General features: G+C 57.8%; 1 protein-coding gene across 9 annotated transcripts in view; it reads left to right on the forward strand.

Moving 5' to 3' along the window:
* The first annotated feature begins 14,239 nt into the window (after positions 1–14,239).
* ATP2B4 (ATPase plasma membrane Ca2+ transporting 4) overlaps positions 14,240–18,326 on the forward strand; it is a 52,004-nt gene continuing 47,917 nt past the window's right edge. For 4 of the 9 annotated variants that reach the window (XM_071768646.1, XM_071768636.1, XM_071768645.1 and 1 more), the window contains exon 1: positions 14,241–14,534. The gene's annotated coding sequence lies outside the window, so the exon portion shown is untranslated. Of the gene's footprint in view, positions 14,535–15,813; positions 15,878–16,924; positions 16,948–18,326 lie in introns of those variants that run through there. The other 5 variants (XM_071768647.1, XM_071768641.1, XM_071768642.1 and 2 more) reach the window with 4 other exon arrangements.

Consider the following 18,326-nt stretch of genomic DNA (forward strand, 5'->3'; position numbering starts at 1 on the left):
GAAAGCTCATGCAACAGCCACAAATATTTCATATCTTCTTCATCAAAAATTTACCCTTGCTAAAGCTGTCACTTCAGATGTCTGACAGGGCTGGAGAAAAGGCAGCAAGGAGGCAGGGAGAGGGCAGCCAGGAGGGGATGCTCTGCCCAGAGGCGATTCTTAAGGATGGTGAATTCAGGGGTACCATGGGGGGGAACCAAAAGGAATCTGAGAGTGGTGCTGCCACCCTCTCACGTTCCCTCCATCTGCTCTGCTCTATCATCCCCTGCCCCAGGGAGGGCATTGCATGAACCCAGACAGTTCAGTTAATTCCCCATCCCTTGTTCCTGGCTTGAAACCATCCCAGGGTCCTCTGGGACCCCCCATGGTGCTGGGAGCAGCCCCTTCCAGCCACGGCGTGGGACTGGGTGCAAGGGCAGCCCAGCAGCACACACACTGAGCCTGGGTCCCCTTGGGTGCCAAGCAGGCAGCAGGGATGGTTCAGGGGCCTGGAGCCCCCAGCAGTGATGGCAGCAAGAGCTGTAAAAGGCCGTCCTACTGAGCAGGGGTTGTGTAAGGAGGTGTCTCCATGGCAGGGGGGGAAAACAGACGGGTACTGGAAGGGATGCTTGGAGCACTGGCTTTGCAGGGACATCCCTGTTAATGGGGGAGGTGGCACCCAGAACCCGCGGTGGCTCCCCAGGGGTGCCAGCCACCCGCTCCTGTGTCCCTACTCTGTCCCCACTGCAACAAGAGCAGCCCAGAGGAGGGGGGTCCCCTAGGCAGGGCTGCCCTTCTGCTGGGGGTACACAGGGCAGTCAGCTCCTTTCCCCCCCACCTGCTCTCCCAGAGCCTTCTTGTCTCTCATTAACACTCTGATTAATTAATTTATTTAAAGGCTCCTTTGCAGTCAGCTCACACAGTGCTGTGACCAGCAGGTCAGGCTTTGCTGCTGATTTCAGGGGAGGTGAGTGGAGGTGCCATGATGGTGGGGTGGGTGCTTTTGGGGGGGGGGTCTCATCCCCAAACACCCTGCAAGGGGTGCCCAGCAGACCCTGGGGGCTGAGCTGAGCTGCTGGGCTGGCAGGGAGCAGCTCTGGGCCAGCAGTGTGTGGTGCCAGCAGGTTTGCTCCCGTTATGGAAAGGCACGTCCTGAGCTGGTGTGGGGATCTGTTTATTCCCATCAGCCCGGGGCAGGGAGCAGAATGACTCCATGAGGAGCTGGTACCTGCTGCCAAGTTTCCCCCTGAGAGGTGCAGGGGGCTGGGCAGACGTTTTCTTGGCCACTCTGTGGGGTGGGGGGGGGGTCCCGATTGCAGCAGGGGTGGAGGGGCTGGATGTGGGGTCTGCACCTTGGGCAGGGGGGGGGTGCTTTCCCCTCCCTGTCCCAGGCTCCTGCTGCTTCTGGGAGGAGTGCAGCTCTGCAACCACAGAGGCTGCAAATTAAAGTGAAGGGAAAAAGAAATCCCTTTAATCACAGGGCTCGGGGAGAGGAGGCTTTGGGAGACAGAGCAGATTTCCTCGCAGCGTGGGTCTCGGGCAGGCAGCTGCGGGTCGTGGCACCGCCCCAGGGCAGGGCGAGGGGAGCAGCAAACCCCCCGAAATCCTCCGAACCCCTCGGAAATCCTCTGAGGGGGGGGACGGGGCAGGTTTGGGGGTGTGGGAGTGATGGGCAGAGCCCGGAGCTCTGCAGGAGAGGTGGCACCGAGCTGCCCCGCGTCCGGCCCGGTGCCCGGGTGCGGGTTCTGGCCGGATGGTTCCGCTCTGCCAGCCCCCGGATCTTCCCAAACGGGCTGCGGGGGATGCTCGGAAGTGCTGGGTCTAATTAAAAGCTGGCTGACGTGGCCGGCAGAAGCAGGTTAATGTCCTGGTGGCCTCGGGGCTGGCGGAGGCACAGGGCCAGGGCAGGCAGGGCTGCAGCAGATCTGCCCTGAGAGCCTGGTGAGAAAGCCCAGCAGAGCCCGACTGCTTTTTCATTTGCATAATTCCTAATTATTAGGCAGCAGGTAGCAGGGGGAAGTGTGCACCTCCTGAACCGCCCCTGCCCAGCCTCCTCCCCTCCATCCCAGGGCACTTCCAGACCCTTCACCCGCTGCCTGGCTGGCTGTGCAGGGTCTGGCTGGCTGTGCAGCATCTTTCTGTCCCTCTGCACCCATCATCCTGCCCACTTCTGCCCGGTTTATGCCCAGTTCTTCTCGTTATTCATCACTTTCCTCCCACCATCTATTTCTTCACCTCCCTCTCACCCCATCTCCTGCCCAGGTGCTGGCTTGGGGGTGTTTAGGGGACACTTTTTCCCTGTCCCAGTGCTCTCCTGAGCTTCCTCCAGGGTATCCTCACTGCCTCATCAGCTGCCAGACAGAAACAGCAAATATCCCTCCCTTGGAGCTCCCCAAAGGCCTCAGTGATGGACTGCAGACCATCTGCCCCCCCCCAGCCCCCAGGCGATGGGCTCAGCCCCATCCTGGCTCACAGTGGCTGGAAAACATTTGGATGTTGATGAGTTGCTGGGGAAAATAAAAAATTAAAAATTTATCTTTGCGGTGCTGGAGCTGCTGCCTTCTCTGGAAATCTGTCCTCGCTAAGAGCAGGGCAAAGAGCCACCACGTCCTTGTCACAGAGCCCATCACCAGGGCACTGAGCACTCAGCCTTGAGTGGAACCAGTCCCCAGGAGAGCTGGAACTGGTTGGTTGTCCCCAGCCTGAGTCACCCCAGCTCCCCGTCACCCAGCCAGAAACAGTTTCTCCTGCTTAGAAGTTGTGTCCCAGTTTCTCTTGCTGTTTACACTCATCTCTTCCTTCCAGGGTTTGCTCTGCTCCATTTTTTTAATGTAATTTCACCAGCCATTAGCCCAGAATACAGCTTAATTCCTCTGTCACTTAACACCTTTGGATTTTTTTTTCTTTCTAAGCATCTTCAGTTTGAGAAGCCGTGGAGCTGCTTTGGGTAGCAGAGGCACCAAGGGCTCCGTGACCTGGTGGTGGTGATGGAGAGAGCACAGAGCTTGTGCAGCACCAAACCAGCCCGATTATGGTAAAATTGCTGAAAACCAGCTGCAACTGCAGCCTCGACCTGTTGAGAGGTCTGAGATGCTGCTCCCCAGGCCTGGGGAATGGCGTGGTGGCTTTTCCTTGGTTTCCCTGGATGGGTTTGGGTGTAAGTGGGTTAATTTGTTTCCATGCAGATTGTATAAGGAGGGAAAAACTAAATGCTGAGGCACAGAAACACTTTCACTTCCCTTAAAGCTAATAATAGCACCCGATGCTTTCAGCAGTGACTGCAGCCAACAGGCTTTGCCATGACTTATCCACCCTGGGCTGCAGGAGAGGAGGCTGGGGGGAAACTGAGGCACAAAAGACCTTAATTTGTTTAAGGGGAAGGGGGGGGGTAGGGAAAGGCTTTTTCTCACCTTATACCCTGTGGCACTTTGCTGTGTGTCCTGCAAGGCTGGCAATGCCACACGAGAGGGGACATTCCCTGCCCTCCTCTGGGGCTGGGTTGGAGGAACTGATTTCCCAGCTCTCGGGGTGTTGAGGACCCTGCATCTGATGGGCAACCTGGGAGAAAATGGAATCCCTGCACCCTGGCCCTGGGCAGAGCACTCGGTTGGTCCCTGGAGCTCAAACAGCCAGGGCAGAGGCATTGCCATGGCTTTGGAAGGGTTATTTCAGTCCTGGCTCCCCTGGGACTTGGCTGTGGTGACAAAGAGATGGTGTCTGGGGACACGGGGGTGGGGGAAGCTGGGACACAAACACTGCATCCCACTGGGTGCAGCTCTGCAGCCACAGCCCCTGGGGCTGGCAGCACCCTGAGCATCAGCTCTGCAGCACTCCTGCACTATGAAAAAAAAAAAATAAAAAAAATTTTTAAAATCCACCCAAAGTTCACTTGTCCCAAAGCCAGGAGCATTCTGTTAGAAGCCACCAGTTCCTGCTGTCCCCTGGCCAGGTGCAGAGGCTTTGCCACTGTTCTGATGCTCTCCGTGTTCGTTATGAACTAATTAGCCACTCTGCTGCCTGCTTCTCCAAAGAGATCATCTGTGATACCTAATGACTGACTCCAGCAATTAATTGCAGGGGTAAGTCCACTCCTAATTAGGAACAGATTTAGGGAACAGGCACTTGGAGAGGGCCTTGGCTGTTGGTTGCCTCTTGTTGAGCATGGAGTGGGGATTACAGCCAGTGGGGGTTTTTAATTGATAATTGAGGAGTTGATTAGGGCTGAGTTAATACACTGGAGGAAGCAGGCTTGGGGTCAGGGTGAAGCTGGAGATGCTGCTGTGTTTTTTTGTGGGTGGAATTGGCCAAGGAGCTGGGCTGGATGCATCCTGGCTGAGTCCTTTTGCTGCCAGAGGAGTAAAGGTGCCCGAGGGGCTGCAGGGTGCTGTGCTGGGCAGGTCCAGCTCTGCTGGGGAGCTGGAGGAACACTCCCCCTGCACTTGGCTGTGAGGTTTTTCCCAGCTGCTCTCACTCCCCTAATAAGCTCCAGTGCCTGAATTTTCCACTGTGTTATCCAGCTGGTACCTGGGGGCAGTCACAGTTCTGTCCCTTTGGATGTCTGAGTGCTTCAGGCTGGGAGAGACCTCCCTGTCCCCTTGGGTGAAACCTTCTCCTGCTCTGCTGCTCCCAATAAATCCCAGGACAGGGGTTGGCTGCATCCCTCTCCCTCCCTGCTCCCCATCTGCTGCATCCCTGCAGTGTGTCCTCAGCAGATCCGTGCCCAACAGTGCTGGAGCCAACCCATATCCTCCTGGGGGGGCTCTGGTTTGTACCCAGGGCCAGGTCCCCTTTGCTGGGGACTCCTGAAGACCTCACATTACAGCTGGGAATGGGGAACTGGTCCTCGTGGGTCTCCTGTGCTCAGAGCCGAGCCAAGCTTTGGAGGCAATGGTGTGATGCCAGAGATGATGTTTGTCCTCTGAGGGCATTCAGTTCAGGGCAGATGATGCTAAGGGAGAAAAAAAAAAAACCAAAACAAGCCAGAAAACCATCCCAGAGCAGAACCGGCCGGGGAGTGGTCAAGTTTCCGTCAGCGCTGCAGAACGATCTCTCACTGGAAAATCTTAGTGGGGAGCAAAAGGGAAGGAATCGGCTTCTGCTTTCTGATAGCGGTTCCTGCCACAGCCCCGGAGCAGAGGGTGTGTTGGGGAGAGAGTTACTCATCCTGGGCAGATGGTGCTGCCCGTGCCCCCGGCTCCTCCAGCCGGGCCCTTCCCCTTTAAAGGCATCGCCGGGATCGCGCTCCGCCCCGCTCCGTGTCCCAGCGCTGCGGGGCTGCTCTTCGGCTGATAATGAAGGACAAAAAGCATCCGATGTGTCCACAAGCTGGATGCTGAGCTCCTGAGCCGCCGGAGGGAATTGTTTTGGTCTTGTGGCTGCTTTGTCTGCTCTTGGTTTGCTCCAAGATATGGGTTGGAAGCCAAGTTCTTAATCCACAGGCAGGTTGGCTGGGGGGAGGAAAAGGCCAGGGAGGGAGATGGGAGGGGAGGAAGGAAATTGGTCAAAGAGGGACCAGGATAAAGGATAAGTGATGGGGGGCAGGAGTCTGGCAGGGCTGGAGGGTTCAAACCTTCCAAGGTGCCTTTGCCTCCTCTCCAGCCCTGCTGCAAACATCTTTGCCTTTTTTCCTCCCACCTCTGGGTTTGCACCCCCACACCTGCCACCCCCCCGAGGGACTTCATCAGTCCTCCTCCTCCTCCTCCTCCTCATCTGCTCCCGGCGTTGCCCACAGCTGAGGACTGAAAGGAGAATCTGTTCTTCACCCCCAGTGCCTGGGTGATGGTATCTGCTGCCAATTTCCAGCTCGGCAGAGCAGAACAATTCCTGTTGAGCTCAGAGCTCCTTTCCCCACAGGTTGTGCTCCCGTTGCAGGTGCTTGGCTCACATCTCCCCCTCCAAACAGGGACTTAATGTATTTAACAAAGATACATACGAAGCTCCACAGCTGCCAGACATCACCACCCTGGCAACTGCTGCTCGGGGCAGGCGAGCACACGAGTGTCCTGGCTCTGGGCTGGTGTTGCTGCCTCTGAACACCTGGATATACGTATCCTAAATGAATAGGCAAAGCCTTAACCCTACAGACACAACATCCCAGCCTGGCAGAGCCACAGGCACCTTCATTCTTCCCCTCTCCACTGCAGCATCCCCTCGCCTGGGGTGCTGCTGCGCTTTGGGAAGGAGCCGCACTCACCCTGTTGTCTTCCCTCCCCAAAGCAAAGGGTTTTGTTTTTTTGTTTTTTGGGGTTGTTTTTTGGTTTTTTTTTTTTGCTGGGAGCTGTGCTCTAGACTCACACATCCTTTATGGATGCAATGTGTCATGCATGACCTGGGTTCACCAGGAGCTGCCGGGGACACTGCCCAGCCCTTGGCCTCTCTTAGCTAATTGCTGCTCAGGAGCTGAGGACGTGGCAGCCTCGGGGCATCCCAGCGTTGCTCAGGGTGTTTTATCACTGCCCCTCGTGTCCCACACGGAGCAAACCGGGGCTGGCAGGGAGAAGAGGGAAGGAAGCAAACATATTGATGCCACTGGAAATTAAGGGCAGGTTCCTACGTCAGAGCTGAGGAGGGCTCAGCCCTCTCGGCAGTCAGCGGGGAAATGAGGCGCTGGCGTCACTGCTGATGTGAGACAGATGCACGTCGTGCAGGAGGGATGCATCTGTGCCATGTTTGCAGCACCAACTATTCCAGCTCCTGAGTTAGGAATTGCAGCCCTAGGTTTGTCAGCCTTTGGGGTCGGAGGTAATCCTGCAGCTCACCTTCTGCCCTGGGGTTGGCTGCGCTGCGGGAGCTGGTGCTTAGCAGAGAGCTTTGGTGGCCAGGAGGCTGGGTCTGGGCTGGGGGGATGGAGCCTCCCTGTGGCTTTGGGGACCCTGGTGCGAAGGCTGGGGTGCCACCCTGACCACTCTCACAGGGGTGCTTGAGGATGGTGCTCAGGACCAGGAGAGGGTGGGTGGTCAAGATTCAGGTGAAGCACTTTGAGCCTGGGTGGTGCTGGGGCAGTGCCCTGGGTGATGGGAGGTGTGAGGCCCCTGGTGCCTTTCCAAAGGCAGGGATCTGTCTTTCTACATCCAGTGTGCCTGGATGCCCAGCCAGGGCTTGGTGTCTGCAGGGATGGAGAAACAAGATCTGCTCTCAGCTTGGTGGAGATGCACCAGACAGGGTGAGGGAAGGTGTCCTCACCCCTGCAGTCTCTGTCACCCCAATATCCAGCTCCTCCCATCAGGTGTCTCACATCTTGGCTGCTTTCCATTCTATCTCCACCCTTTGCCCAGTGCCCCAGAGATGGTCATGGCTCCAGGCAGCCCCAGCCCTGCTGCTGTCTCTCTTTTCTTCAGTGATTTGCAGATGCCATGAGCTTCATTTCTCGCCGTCATGACTCATTTCTTTCTCACTGAGGCTTTAATTTTTAAAGAGGCCCTCTTAGGCACAGAGGTTTTAATACCTGCAGAGGCTCCCAGCAGGTGCCGCTGAGCTTTCCCAACCACTGGGAATGAGGATATGAGAGGAGAGGTGGCTGAGGCCCCAAAGAGCACTCCAGTCCCCCCCAGGACCGTGCTGGGACAGGTACAGATAGAGACCAGGCTTGGAGCAGGGAAGGGGGTTCCCATGCTGCCTGCGGGGTTGTCCCTCTGCTCAGCCTGTGAAGGAAGGAGTCAGAAAGGATGGGGATGTCCCTGCTGCTGCCAAGGAGACACCAACTGGGAGCTTGGAGAGAAAGAGAAAATATTTTGGCCCCAGGAGGATTCCCTTGGTGCTGCCCCACACTGCAGGGCTGATGGTGGAGGGTGGGGAAAGGTTCCAGCTGCAGGAACAGCCTTGACCTCCCTTGGCTCTGGCTGCTGCTGATCTCCCGAGGAGGGGATGAAGCCACCTCCAAGCACAGCGTTTGCTCTCCGCGGGGCAGAGCAGGGATTTGCTGTCCCCACCTTGGTGCAGCAAAGGAAGGTGACAAGAGCTGGTTCCCTGCTCCCTCCCCGCCGGGACACAGAGGGGCAGGAGGTGCTGGAAGGGTCAAGGTGCTGCGAGCCCAGCCCCCGGCTCTGTTTGCTCCTCTCGGGACAGCGGAGCTCGTGTTTAGCTCGGACAGGGGAGTTTGCCAGGGTCTGTTTGCTCTGGTGCCTTTGGGATCATCGGGCTGCGAGGGGCAGCGCTGTTCTGCTCCCCGGGCTGCAGCAGCAGCCACGGCCTCTCCTGCACCAGCATCCTGCTCGTCACTGCCCGGGAGAAGGGTTTGTGGGGTGCTGGGCACCCCCTCCTGCAGCATGGAGGGAGGTTGTGCCTGGCCCCCCCGGTTGTGCCTGGTCCCCCCGGAGCAGCCCCAGCAGCAGAGCTGGTGCAGGGGGGAGGCTGGACCTGCCCCAGAGAGGAGCCAGCATGCTCCCAAACTGGGTTTCTTGGTTTTTTTCCAGTCAATATTTGCACCCTGCATTTCCCAAGGAACTGACAGTGCCTGTCCTAGACCCAGCTCGCTGCCCCACAGAGTAAGTCAAGCATCACCAAGTCCCATTTGCACCCTCTGGTGCAAACCTGAGGCTGCCCAAGCACACCCAAGGGACGCTCTTGAGCTGCTTGGGCAGTGGGTGTGGGCATGTGCTCCTCACCAAGTTTCTTGTCCATTTCTGTGATTAATCCTCCCTCCCACCACAAACGCCCGCAACTCCATCTATATCCGTGGCTCCCCACTCCTCCTCGACTGTAAAATATTTATAACCCCCTACATTAGGGCCCTTCTTCTTTCTCCTTGCCTTTTTTTTCCCTTCTTTTATGCCTTCCACCCGGGCTCCCCAGCTCTGCTGAGCCACGTCGCACCAGGAGCAGCTTCATTTTAATATAACTCAGCAAGTGGAGAAGCTGTGAGGAATAATTTAGGTTTTGCTCAGGGAATGCAATGCTTTTTTTAATTGCAGTCATCTGCAGCTTCCTAGCAATGCATTATTGATGGTTATTATTCAAATAAAATAGTCGTTTCTTTTTGTTTTCCTGGGGAAGCAATTGGCAGTGTTTATGGTTTTCTCTTCTCCCTCTTTCTTCCTTTTGGGAAAAAGTCACCTTTGCGTCTCCTACTTTTTCACCCTGCCTTTGGCACCTCTCTCCCTTTCACAGTGGGTGTTTGCCAGGGGCTGAGCTCACTCCAGCTCTGTCCTATGCCATCAACACCAGCAAAATATAATTAATTATATTGCCCAAGGGCCTGAGAAGCAGCTTTAAGGTAGGACTGGAGGAAGCTTTTTGGTGACAGTCTGCTGGAGCCTGGCTTTGTGCAGGGAGGTCCCAGGGGAGCAGAGGAGGTGATAGCAGGCTCAGGGTGTCTTTGCTGGGCAATGCCAGCCCTGCCTGGCTCGGTGACATGGTGACACAGTGACCTGCAGCTACTCTCCTTAGGCTTTCACCCCTTTTGGGGCTCCAGAAGCAGTTTTTTGGGAGCAGCGAGGTGAGCTGGGCTGGAGGGAAGCACCAGGGGGCTGCTCCTGACCTTGCAGTGTTATGGGCAGGCAGTGAGAGGACACAAATTCCCCCTAGAAAGGGACTTGTGGGGTGACCCCTGCCTCTGCAGCACTGTCCCCAGTCTGCCTGCTGGGACCTGCAGCATCACCCCACGGGTACCAGAATTCCCAACAGCACCTCCAGGGAAGAAGCCTCTGCTTTTGTCTCCATCTCTGGAAAGAAGGCACCAAAGTAGGACTCAGGAGCCCGGGTGCTCCTCCACCTCCCCAGCTCGGGGACTGACAGCTTGAGAGTGATGGGGGAGCAGCTCTGCCACGCTGTCACTTCTCTCTCTCCTCCCTTTCAGCACTACCCACCGCGTTGTCACTCCTGGCAGCAGGGACTTTCCTCAGTCCCACTAAGGTCCCCGAGGTGTTACCGTGATGCAAACACAGAGTACAAGGTTCCTCCTTGATGTGAGGAATGAAACGAGGTCAGAGCTGAAGGGGGAAAATGTTCATTTTGAGATGGAGCTGAGGATTTAGCTATTTCCCTCTGGAGGGGCCTGGGGTGTCCCCCAGATCTCAAGGGAAAGGGGTGTTTGCACTGTCCTCAGCACGGGGGGCCCTGGTGGGATGCTGGATGGAGAAGGAAGGAGCATCCACCGTGCCAGCAGCCCTTGTGAGGCTTCATCACACCCCTGCAACCCAGCATCCCCCCTCACCCTGCCCATGGGTGCTTGAGGAGAAGCAGTTCCGAGGCTCTTCCCCAGCTGTTACAAATATTTGGGGTTTAATAACAGATTTAGAGCCTGCTGTGGCTCCAGCTCTGAACAGGAACGTGTAGGGGTGAGGAGAGGAAAAGTGCTGTCAGTCATGGGGCTCCCAGGGAAAACAGAGTTTGTCTGCCAGCTCCCAGGCACTTTGGTGACGAATTCCTGAGGTGAGCAAATAATTTTGCCTCCTAATTACCTTCCTAAAGAAAAACTGGGCCCAAGTCCCTCCTTTTCTGTTTTGCTCTTTATTTCCAGCCCCCCTCCCCTCGATGAAGCAGCTGCTTAGTTAGAAATTAACGGGGCTGTTGGAGTAATTGAGAGCAGAAACGGTCCAGGAGAGGTTTATTAGCACTACCATGGTGATGGGTTTATTTGCAAACCCACGGCTGGGGGGCAAAGCCCTGGAGCAAGGGGAAAGCCCAGAACCAAGTGAAGCAAAGCAGGGAAAAGGCAGAGAGGGGAACTGGTGGAATCGCAGAGGGATCCTTCCCCCCGGCAGCACCCGGGCTGCTCCCCTCTCATCCATCTGATCCTCGCAAAAGGCACCTGCGGGAGCTGGAGCTCGGCAGCATCAGGGCTGAACTGAGAAAAAAGGGGAAGAAGCAGGAAAAAAACGATCCCTTAACTCCTTTTCCACCCGCCCCGCCTGGCTGCTGGCACCACCCGGCAGCATCCCTGCCAGTCCTGGGACCCTGCAGACGCTCGGCCCACCAGAGGGGACCCCGGGGCAGCGAGACCCCCAGCAGCATTTCCATCAAGCTTCTCCCGCAGCAGCCCTCGGGGTTTATTTCTGCCTGAGCGCTGAGAGGCGAATCGCTGGCACTCGCTCCCTCCCTATATTTAGCCCTTGAATGGAGAGATTTTACAGACGCCCGGCTCTGTCTTGTGCTTAAGAGTCAGTCAGTGTTTCCATGAGAAACCCTGGGGGTCCAATCCTCCTCTCCCGGCATCATGACAAAAATCTTCCCCGCTGATTCCAGCAGAGCGATGCCGGATTTATACCCACGGGGATGAGATCAGGATCTGGCCTCGGGTTTTGATGGGTTTGTAACTTGGCTGATACAACTTGGCTGATTCAATTCATTTTGGGCTAAAACTCCACCTACAAGTTCCCAGCCTGGGAGACATTAAAGGCAAATTATTATGAAGTTTAATACTGGTTTTAAAGGGAAATCATCAGTTAAGATTTTTACAGAAGAACCTCGTGGACTGGTCTTTTTCTATTTTGGGCTTATTTATTTTACATTGCTGCTGGTCTCTTTTAGGCCAGGCACTGCTCAGGCCAGGGACTGTCTGTTTGGCTTCCAGAGCACCCGGCAGAAATGTGTTCAGAAAAGAAAAGAAGGACCAAAATATGATCACAGCTCCCAGTTCCCACCGGAGCTCTCAGCTCCCATCAGGGTTTAGGTCCTTGATCCTGGGCTCTGATGCTGCTGGTCAAGTGCTTACCAAGAGCCAAAGAAGCAGCAGCCTGTGCCTGATGCCATCCCCAGGGCTCCAGCAGGGGTTGTCCCCTAATCCTGGGAGGTCCCTTCCTGCAGCCACGGGAATGACCACATAGGAGGCAAGTGGGAGCTTTGCTGGGCCAAGGCTTGCTCCCTTTTCCTTCCCCTTCTGGGTGCAGGAGCACCAAGCATCACCTGTCCCCTCAGCAGAGCAGCGTGGGGACATCACTGTCACCTCCCCAGGGATGGCAAAGCCTCGTGTGTCCCAGGAGCAGGACAGGGAGTGCAGGTGGCCCTGTGCAAGGGGAGATGGAGCAGGAGGGGTGGCACCAGCAAGCAGAGCAGCAGCAGCACCAACCTGGGATGGCACCAGGAGGCATCTCGGGAGCAGGTTTGGAGCAGCATCAACCCTGGGGCCGTCCAACCCCAAAATACCCCAGGGAGGAACTTGTCCCTTGCTCTGTCCCGTGTCACTGCAGTGTGTGGGGACGTGTTGGTGTGAGCAGGGGCTGGCTGCTCACCCGGAGGTGATGGGTCTGCTCCTGCCTCTTGGCTTGGCCTCCACGTGCTTCTCCTTCAATGTAAAATGGAAAGGGCTTTCAGGCTCTGTGTTTATGGTTGCTCTCGCTGTAATGGAAACGCACCAGGCAGGAGCTGCTAAGTACCAGTTCTCTAATTGCAGCCTGCCACTGGATGGGAAGCAGGTTTTGCAAAGGAATTTTTTTGGCTAGTTCCTTCAACGGCAAGTGCCCGGGCTGTAAAATCTGCCTCTGCCTTTCCCCGTTCGAGCCAAAGCCCAAGAAAGCTGCAAATTCTCAGCATTTCGGAAAGCGTGAATTGCCCTGTTAACAACAGGTTCCCCGAGGCAGGAAGGCTGATTTCCTTTCAGGAGGCCAAATCCAGATGGTCAGATTCCTTCCAAGCTCAGAAAAACCTGTTTTAAAAGGCTATTATGTCTCAATAGCAGTTTTCCCATCCCAGCCCACTGGAAGCACCGTCTGCCGTCTGCACCACCATCTATTTTTCAAGCCCTTCAGCAGCCACCTGGACCCGATGTGGTCAACACCGTCTGCTTTTTATTTTGTTGGAGGGGGAGCCGGGCACCAACTGAAAGCCACGTGTTTATTCCCATTTTCTGCAGCAGGCAAGCCATGGGGCCAAGGACTGGAAGGTGCCTGAGATTGCTCTGAGCTACCAGGTTTGCTCAGGAGACTCTGCAGCCTCGACTTTTTGACGAGGAGTAAGAAAAGCCCAGCAAAATGCCAAGGACCTCAGCGTTGAAGAGGAGCAAAGAGAGTTACCAGAGCAGAGCACGGGAGAAGGTTGATGCTTTTTTTTTTTTTTTTTTTTTTTTTTTTGTGCTGCAATCTGCTGGAAGGTGGCAGAGACGTTATTAACGTCCAACAGCAGCAGCTCCCGAGTCGTGGTTGACTTCCAGTAAATGCCCGTGCACCACAACTGCCCACCCGAGCTGGCAGCTCCACGCACCCCCCGGGAGCTGAATGAAAGCGATGGAATCCGCAGAGGGTTTGCTTGGCAGCCCCGACACCAAGGGGAGGAATTCCCCTCCCGCAGCACCACGTTGCCCTGGGACTGCTCAGGAATGCCAAATTCTTGAGGTGCAGGCCCTCGAGGGGGAAAAAAAAAACACAAAAAAAACGTTACAAGCACTAATTAGGGTTTGTGCTTGCACAGATGTTCCACTGGTTTAACTTGAACCAGGTTGCGTGCCCAAACGTGGGGATACAGAGGGGATTAATGCTGATTTAAGGTTGCCTGCACCCAGCCTGCCTGCCACGCCGTGCTTTTGGGGTAACCGCAGCATTTCACACGCTTCAGGCACGTTTCAGGGATGATTTTTGTCTTCTTTGCTTCTAAAAAAATGGTGGGGGTCAGATCAGAAGGCTGGAGGGGCACTTTATTTATGCTGAGCTGCACCCAAGTGCTGCTGTCACCCAAGGGGGCAGCTGCTCTCAAGGGGTGTCAAAGGATTGTGCCCCAGGGTTGGCAGGGCTGGGGGGGGACCCCAAGGGGCAAAGGGCCCACAAGGAAGCCCATAACCACAGCACCCCCGAGGAGCCCCAATTTTGCCACCATTTGAGATACTCTTGAAATTTGTCCGGTGTGGGGAGGGCTTTGTGCATGAATAACCCCCCCACTTCTTGGGGCACCCACATTGCCCTGGGGGGGGGCATCCCTGCTGCTTGGGGGTGCATGCACCTCACTGCTGTGGGGAGGGCCCCAGGGGGGCAGTGCCATGGGGGGGGGTCTCAGGCTGGATGAAGGGTGCATGTACAGGGGATCCCACCTTGCCTGGGGGTGCATTCACCATTCTGCCTGGGGGGGCCCCCTCCCTGCTTGTGGGTGCACCCACAATTCTGCTCAGTGGGGTCCCCACAGTGTTTGGGGGTGCACACGGGGGGTCCCCACAGTGTCTGGGGGTGCACCCACAGTTCTGTCCGGGGGATCCCTTAACTACCCCGGGGTGCACACACCCCCTGCCCGGGGGGGGGTTCCCGTGCTCCCTGGGGGTGCACGCACGGTTCTGTCCGGGGGGGGTTCCCACAGTGCCCTGGGGTCCCGGTGCTGCCTGGGGGTGCACAGACGGTTTTGCCGGGTAGAGGGGTACGGACCCCACCCGTTGCCTCCCGTCCCCCTTAAGCAGCCGAGGGGGCGGGCCGCCACCTTAAGAGAGCCCCTCCCCCGGCGGGGCTGGGACGAGTTCTTCTCGGCTCGGATCCGCACGGCTCGGCACGGCACGGCACGGGTTGCCATGACAAGCATTTTCTCCCGTTAGCCCCGGGACCGTTCCTCCGCCGCCACCGACCGCCTGTGTCGTCGTCGTCCCCCCATCCCATGGCCCGCCGCGGGGGCTCCGTCGCCAACCGGGCGCCGTGGGGGCTGAGCCGGTGAGTTTTTTGGGGGGGAAGTGGGGTGTGGGGTCCCCTGGGGGTTTCTCGGTGGGGTTTTTCGGTGCTTGGTTGCACGGGTGGGCGAAAGCACCGCTCCCAACGCCCTATCCGCGACCGTCGCGGGTGGGGCGGTGGGTGCGGTTCTTTCGCCCACCCCGGTCCCTCCCAGTTTGCAGCGCTGTGTGCACTGGGGTGCAGCAGGTGGGATGGGGAGGGGGCTTGGCGTAGCGGCCCCCCCACCCACCCTGGGCTACTCCATCCCACTGCAGCGCGGAGCCGGGTGCGTCCCCGGAGGGTGAGTGGGTGGGTGGGTGGGATGCCCACCGTCCCCCCGCTTTCATGCGTGGGGGTCTGCGAGGCGTGCAGCACACACGCCACCCCCCCGCCATCTGGGGTGGGGTCCACCCGCTCCGGTCCTACGCTACAACTTGTTGCCCGCCCTTGAGGGGTGGGGGGGGGGGGCATGGGATCCCGGTGGTTTTGGGGGGCACCGTGTTGTGGCATTGCTGGGGGGGGTGAAGGAGCGGGGGGCGATGGCTCCATCTATCCCAAGCCGTGCTGCAGTTTGGCACTGGATGCCGATGGAAGGGCAGAAGCAGCGCGGGGAGGGGGAGGCGTGTGGGAGGGGGGGGCTTTGCGGCAGCCCAAGGACAGAGCGGGGAAGGTGCTGCGTGGGTGGCTTTCCCCATCCGTGGGGCAGCATGGGTGCTGCTCCCTGCCTAGAGCCGAGAGAGGTGTGTCTGGAGTGGGGATAATCTCGTCTGGATCCCGACACTGGGGCGGGATGGATGGAAAGGGGGTGGCACGGCGGGGAGAGGGAGAGGCTGCCTGGGGTTTGCCCACGCCACGGCCAGGCACGTCCCCCCACCTGCCCGCACCCATCCAGCTGAGCAAATCCACGGCTGGAATGAGGAAATAATTTACTTAATTTTTTAAATAAAAATAAAAGAAATGAAGAAACCCCAGGAGGCTCTGGCCCACATGGCCAGCAGGCAGGAGCCTCTTCCGCCTCCAGCCTTCTCCCTGCATCCCAACCCTGGAGCTTCCCAACATCCGCCCCGGCTGCCTGGCCTGGCTGGGTGGGGTGGTGGGGTCCAGGAGAAGCCCCCTCCGGTGGGGAGGGTGTGGGGCTGGGTGGTCCCTCCCAGCTTCACCGGAGGCAAAGCGAGATCTTGAGAGGGGAGGGAGTGGAGGAGGGACAATAGGTTATTGTGCTCTTATCTCCGGAGACCTGAGGTTGGGTGGGGGTTTGGATTGCAAAGCTCAAACCAGCGCAGCCTGTTTGTGCCCGTGGCCGGGCAGCTGTGACCAGAACCGAGGGACAGTGAGCTGGGCTGGAGGTGAGTCCTCGGAGCCACCCACTGGGTGTCCAGACCCATCCTAGGGCTGGGGAGGGCACCGTTTTGTGCCCCCCACCCCGAAAGGGGCACGCTGTTGGCTGTCCTATCAGGCAGGGTTTGCGCCTGCTGCCTGCGCTCTGCCTGGCTCCAAACAGTGCCCTCAATCTTTCGCTTCCTTCAGCGCTGAAACGCACCTAAATTATTTAATCATGAGCGAGCGAAGCTGACGCCCCCGCGCTCTGCCAGCCCCACCCCGCAGCAGCCTCGGGTTCCTGTCCCGACTGGGTGTCCGTGGGCTGCCCCCTCGGGTCACCTATCCCACGGAATCCCACCCGTCCCCTCGGGATGGGGTGAGCTGCAGGTAGCGGAAGGGTCTCCCAGGCTGGACGGAGGGAGCTGGGTGGTCTTGGGAGGCCTCCCAAAAGCTTCGTGCCCTTTGGTTCCCCCAAGGCTGTTGGGAGTGGTTGATGTGTGGGTTTGCTGCCCCGTGCCGGGGCAGGGGGTGTCCGTGCCGGGATGGGTGCAAGCGGGGCAGGGAAGCACCCAATGCTTCCTCATACCCCCCTTTCCCCTGCAGCTCTGGCACCCAACCCCATCCCACCCTCCCCGGCACCACCGTGGGTGCTGCCCCGGGAGCATCCTGGTGTCAGGGGAGATGCAGAGGCTCCTGCAAACCCTTGGCTCCTTCCCCGCAGGATCGGGGCTGGCTGGTGCTGGGGAGGTGGTGCAAACACTGCAGGTAGAGGCTTGAGAGGGCGAAGGGTGTTGCTGGGTGGTGGTTTTGTTAGGTGTGTTTTTTTGTTGGGTTTTTTTTTTTTTTTTTTCCTCGGTTGAGCTGGTGACGGAGGGAATTCCCTGGCTCACGCCTGTGTGCCGTAGGTCCTGCTCTCGCCTTGCCTTGCATGTGGAGGATTTCTCACCAGGATCTCTTGCCTTTAGCGTGTGCCACTGCCGGCTGGGGTATCCCTGAGCCTTTGCCCCCCAGGAGCGGGGACCCACCGTGCCGCAGCCCCCCGGGCTGGCGGGGCAGGTAGGGCTGAGCCATGGGGTGACACAGGTCCCCGGGCTGGGTGAGTAAGAGCAGGGAGGGACTGCTGCTGCTCCTCTCCGCTATTGTTTTGCAGTCTAAAGCGCCGGGGTGGAGCTGTGCCTGGAGTTCCCCCTCTTCCCCGAGGCCTTCCCTGCCTGCCTGCGCTGGGAAATGAGCCCGCTCCTTCCCTGCCCGCACCTCGCAAGGGCTGCGGGTTCCCTGGGCGCTCCCTGCTCCTTTCTTGGGTTGTTTTTGTTGTTGTTGTTGTTGTTTTTTGCTTTTTTTTCCCTTCCCTGCGAGGCCACGAGTAGAGTTGACCCTCACGCCAGTCGCGGCAGCGCTGGAAGGAGCCGTGGGGTTTAGGGGAGGTGGGGACACCCCCGAACTGAGCAGCAGCAGCAGCTCCGCAGAGGGTGCTCGCTGCCGGGCCCCGTTTGCTGCTGCTGCTCCCGCGGCCGCTCTGCCCCGCAGCAGGGCCCGAGGAAGAGCTGGCGGCTGCTCCAGCTTCCTCCTGGCCCTGGGCCCCTCCCCAGGCGGGGGAGGCTGCCTTGTGCTTGGCTAATCAGCATAAGGAGCCGGAGGAAAAGCTGGGTTAAAGCCCCGGTGAGCGGTGGGGTGAGCACCCTGCTTTGCTCCGGGTGTAGCTGTGCCAGGGATGTGCTGACTGGGGCTGGGGAGGGATGCAGGGAGAGACCCCGGCGATGGGATGTGGAGCTTTAGATGGGGAGGGGTCTGCTGCAGCACAGAGAGATGTCACCTCCTTGGTGTTCTCCAAGTCCTGTGACTTGCTGGGGGCTTCTGAAAGCAGATCCAGGCAGGGGGAGGGATGCTGGCTGAAGCCTGTTGGCTGCTGGAGCCCTCCTGGGAGGGATGGATGGAGACAGCAATGTCCTTCCTATCCTACAGGTGGAGAACCCATGTGTAGAAGGGGAAATAAATTGGGCTGGGTGAGCTGGGAATGTGTACCTCTCCCTCCTGCCCAGGAGGGAATAAGGACCCATCCTATGGGGCTGCTGATGGAGATGTCCAGTTTTAGGGTCCCTCAGTACAGCTGGCCATGGGAACCACGTTCCCTGTCACCTTCTGCCAGCACTTTTGGAGGCCAAACTAATGAAACATCAGACTTTGATGTTTTAATTAGTTGCTTTTGGCTTTAATGCAGAGGGATAATAGAGTTTCCATGGACTTATAAAACCTGCACCTCTATTTGGTCATTAGAAAAAGGAGGGGGGGAAAAATAGCAAGCTAACCCTGGGTAGAGAAAGAAAGAAAGCAAATGCTTGAGACATGCAGAGCATGTGACAACCCACTGGTGTGTCACCCACCTGGTTGGTGACTTTTAAAGCACTAATTAAGCAACTTATATCCTCAGAGAGCTCTCTGTGAGTAACAGATGAGTTTGGTGTTCTCCTGTGTTTG

This window comes from Heliangelus exortis, chromosome 25 (genome assembly GCF_036169615.1).
Source record: "Heliangelus exortis chromosome 25, bHelExo1.hap1, whole genome shotgun sequence".
Classification (NCBI taxonomy): Eukaryota; Metazoa; Chordata; class Aves; order Apodiformes; family Trochilidae; genus Heliangelus; species Heliangelus exortis.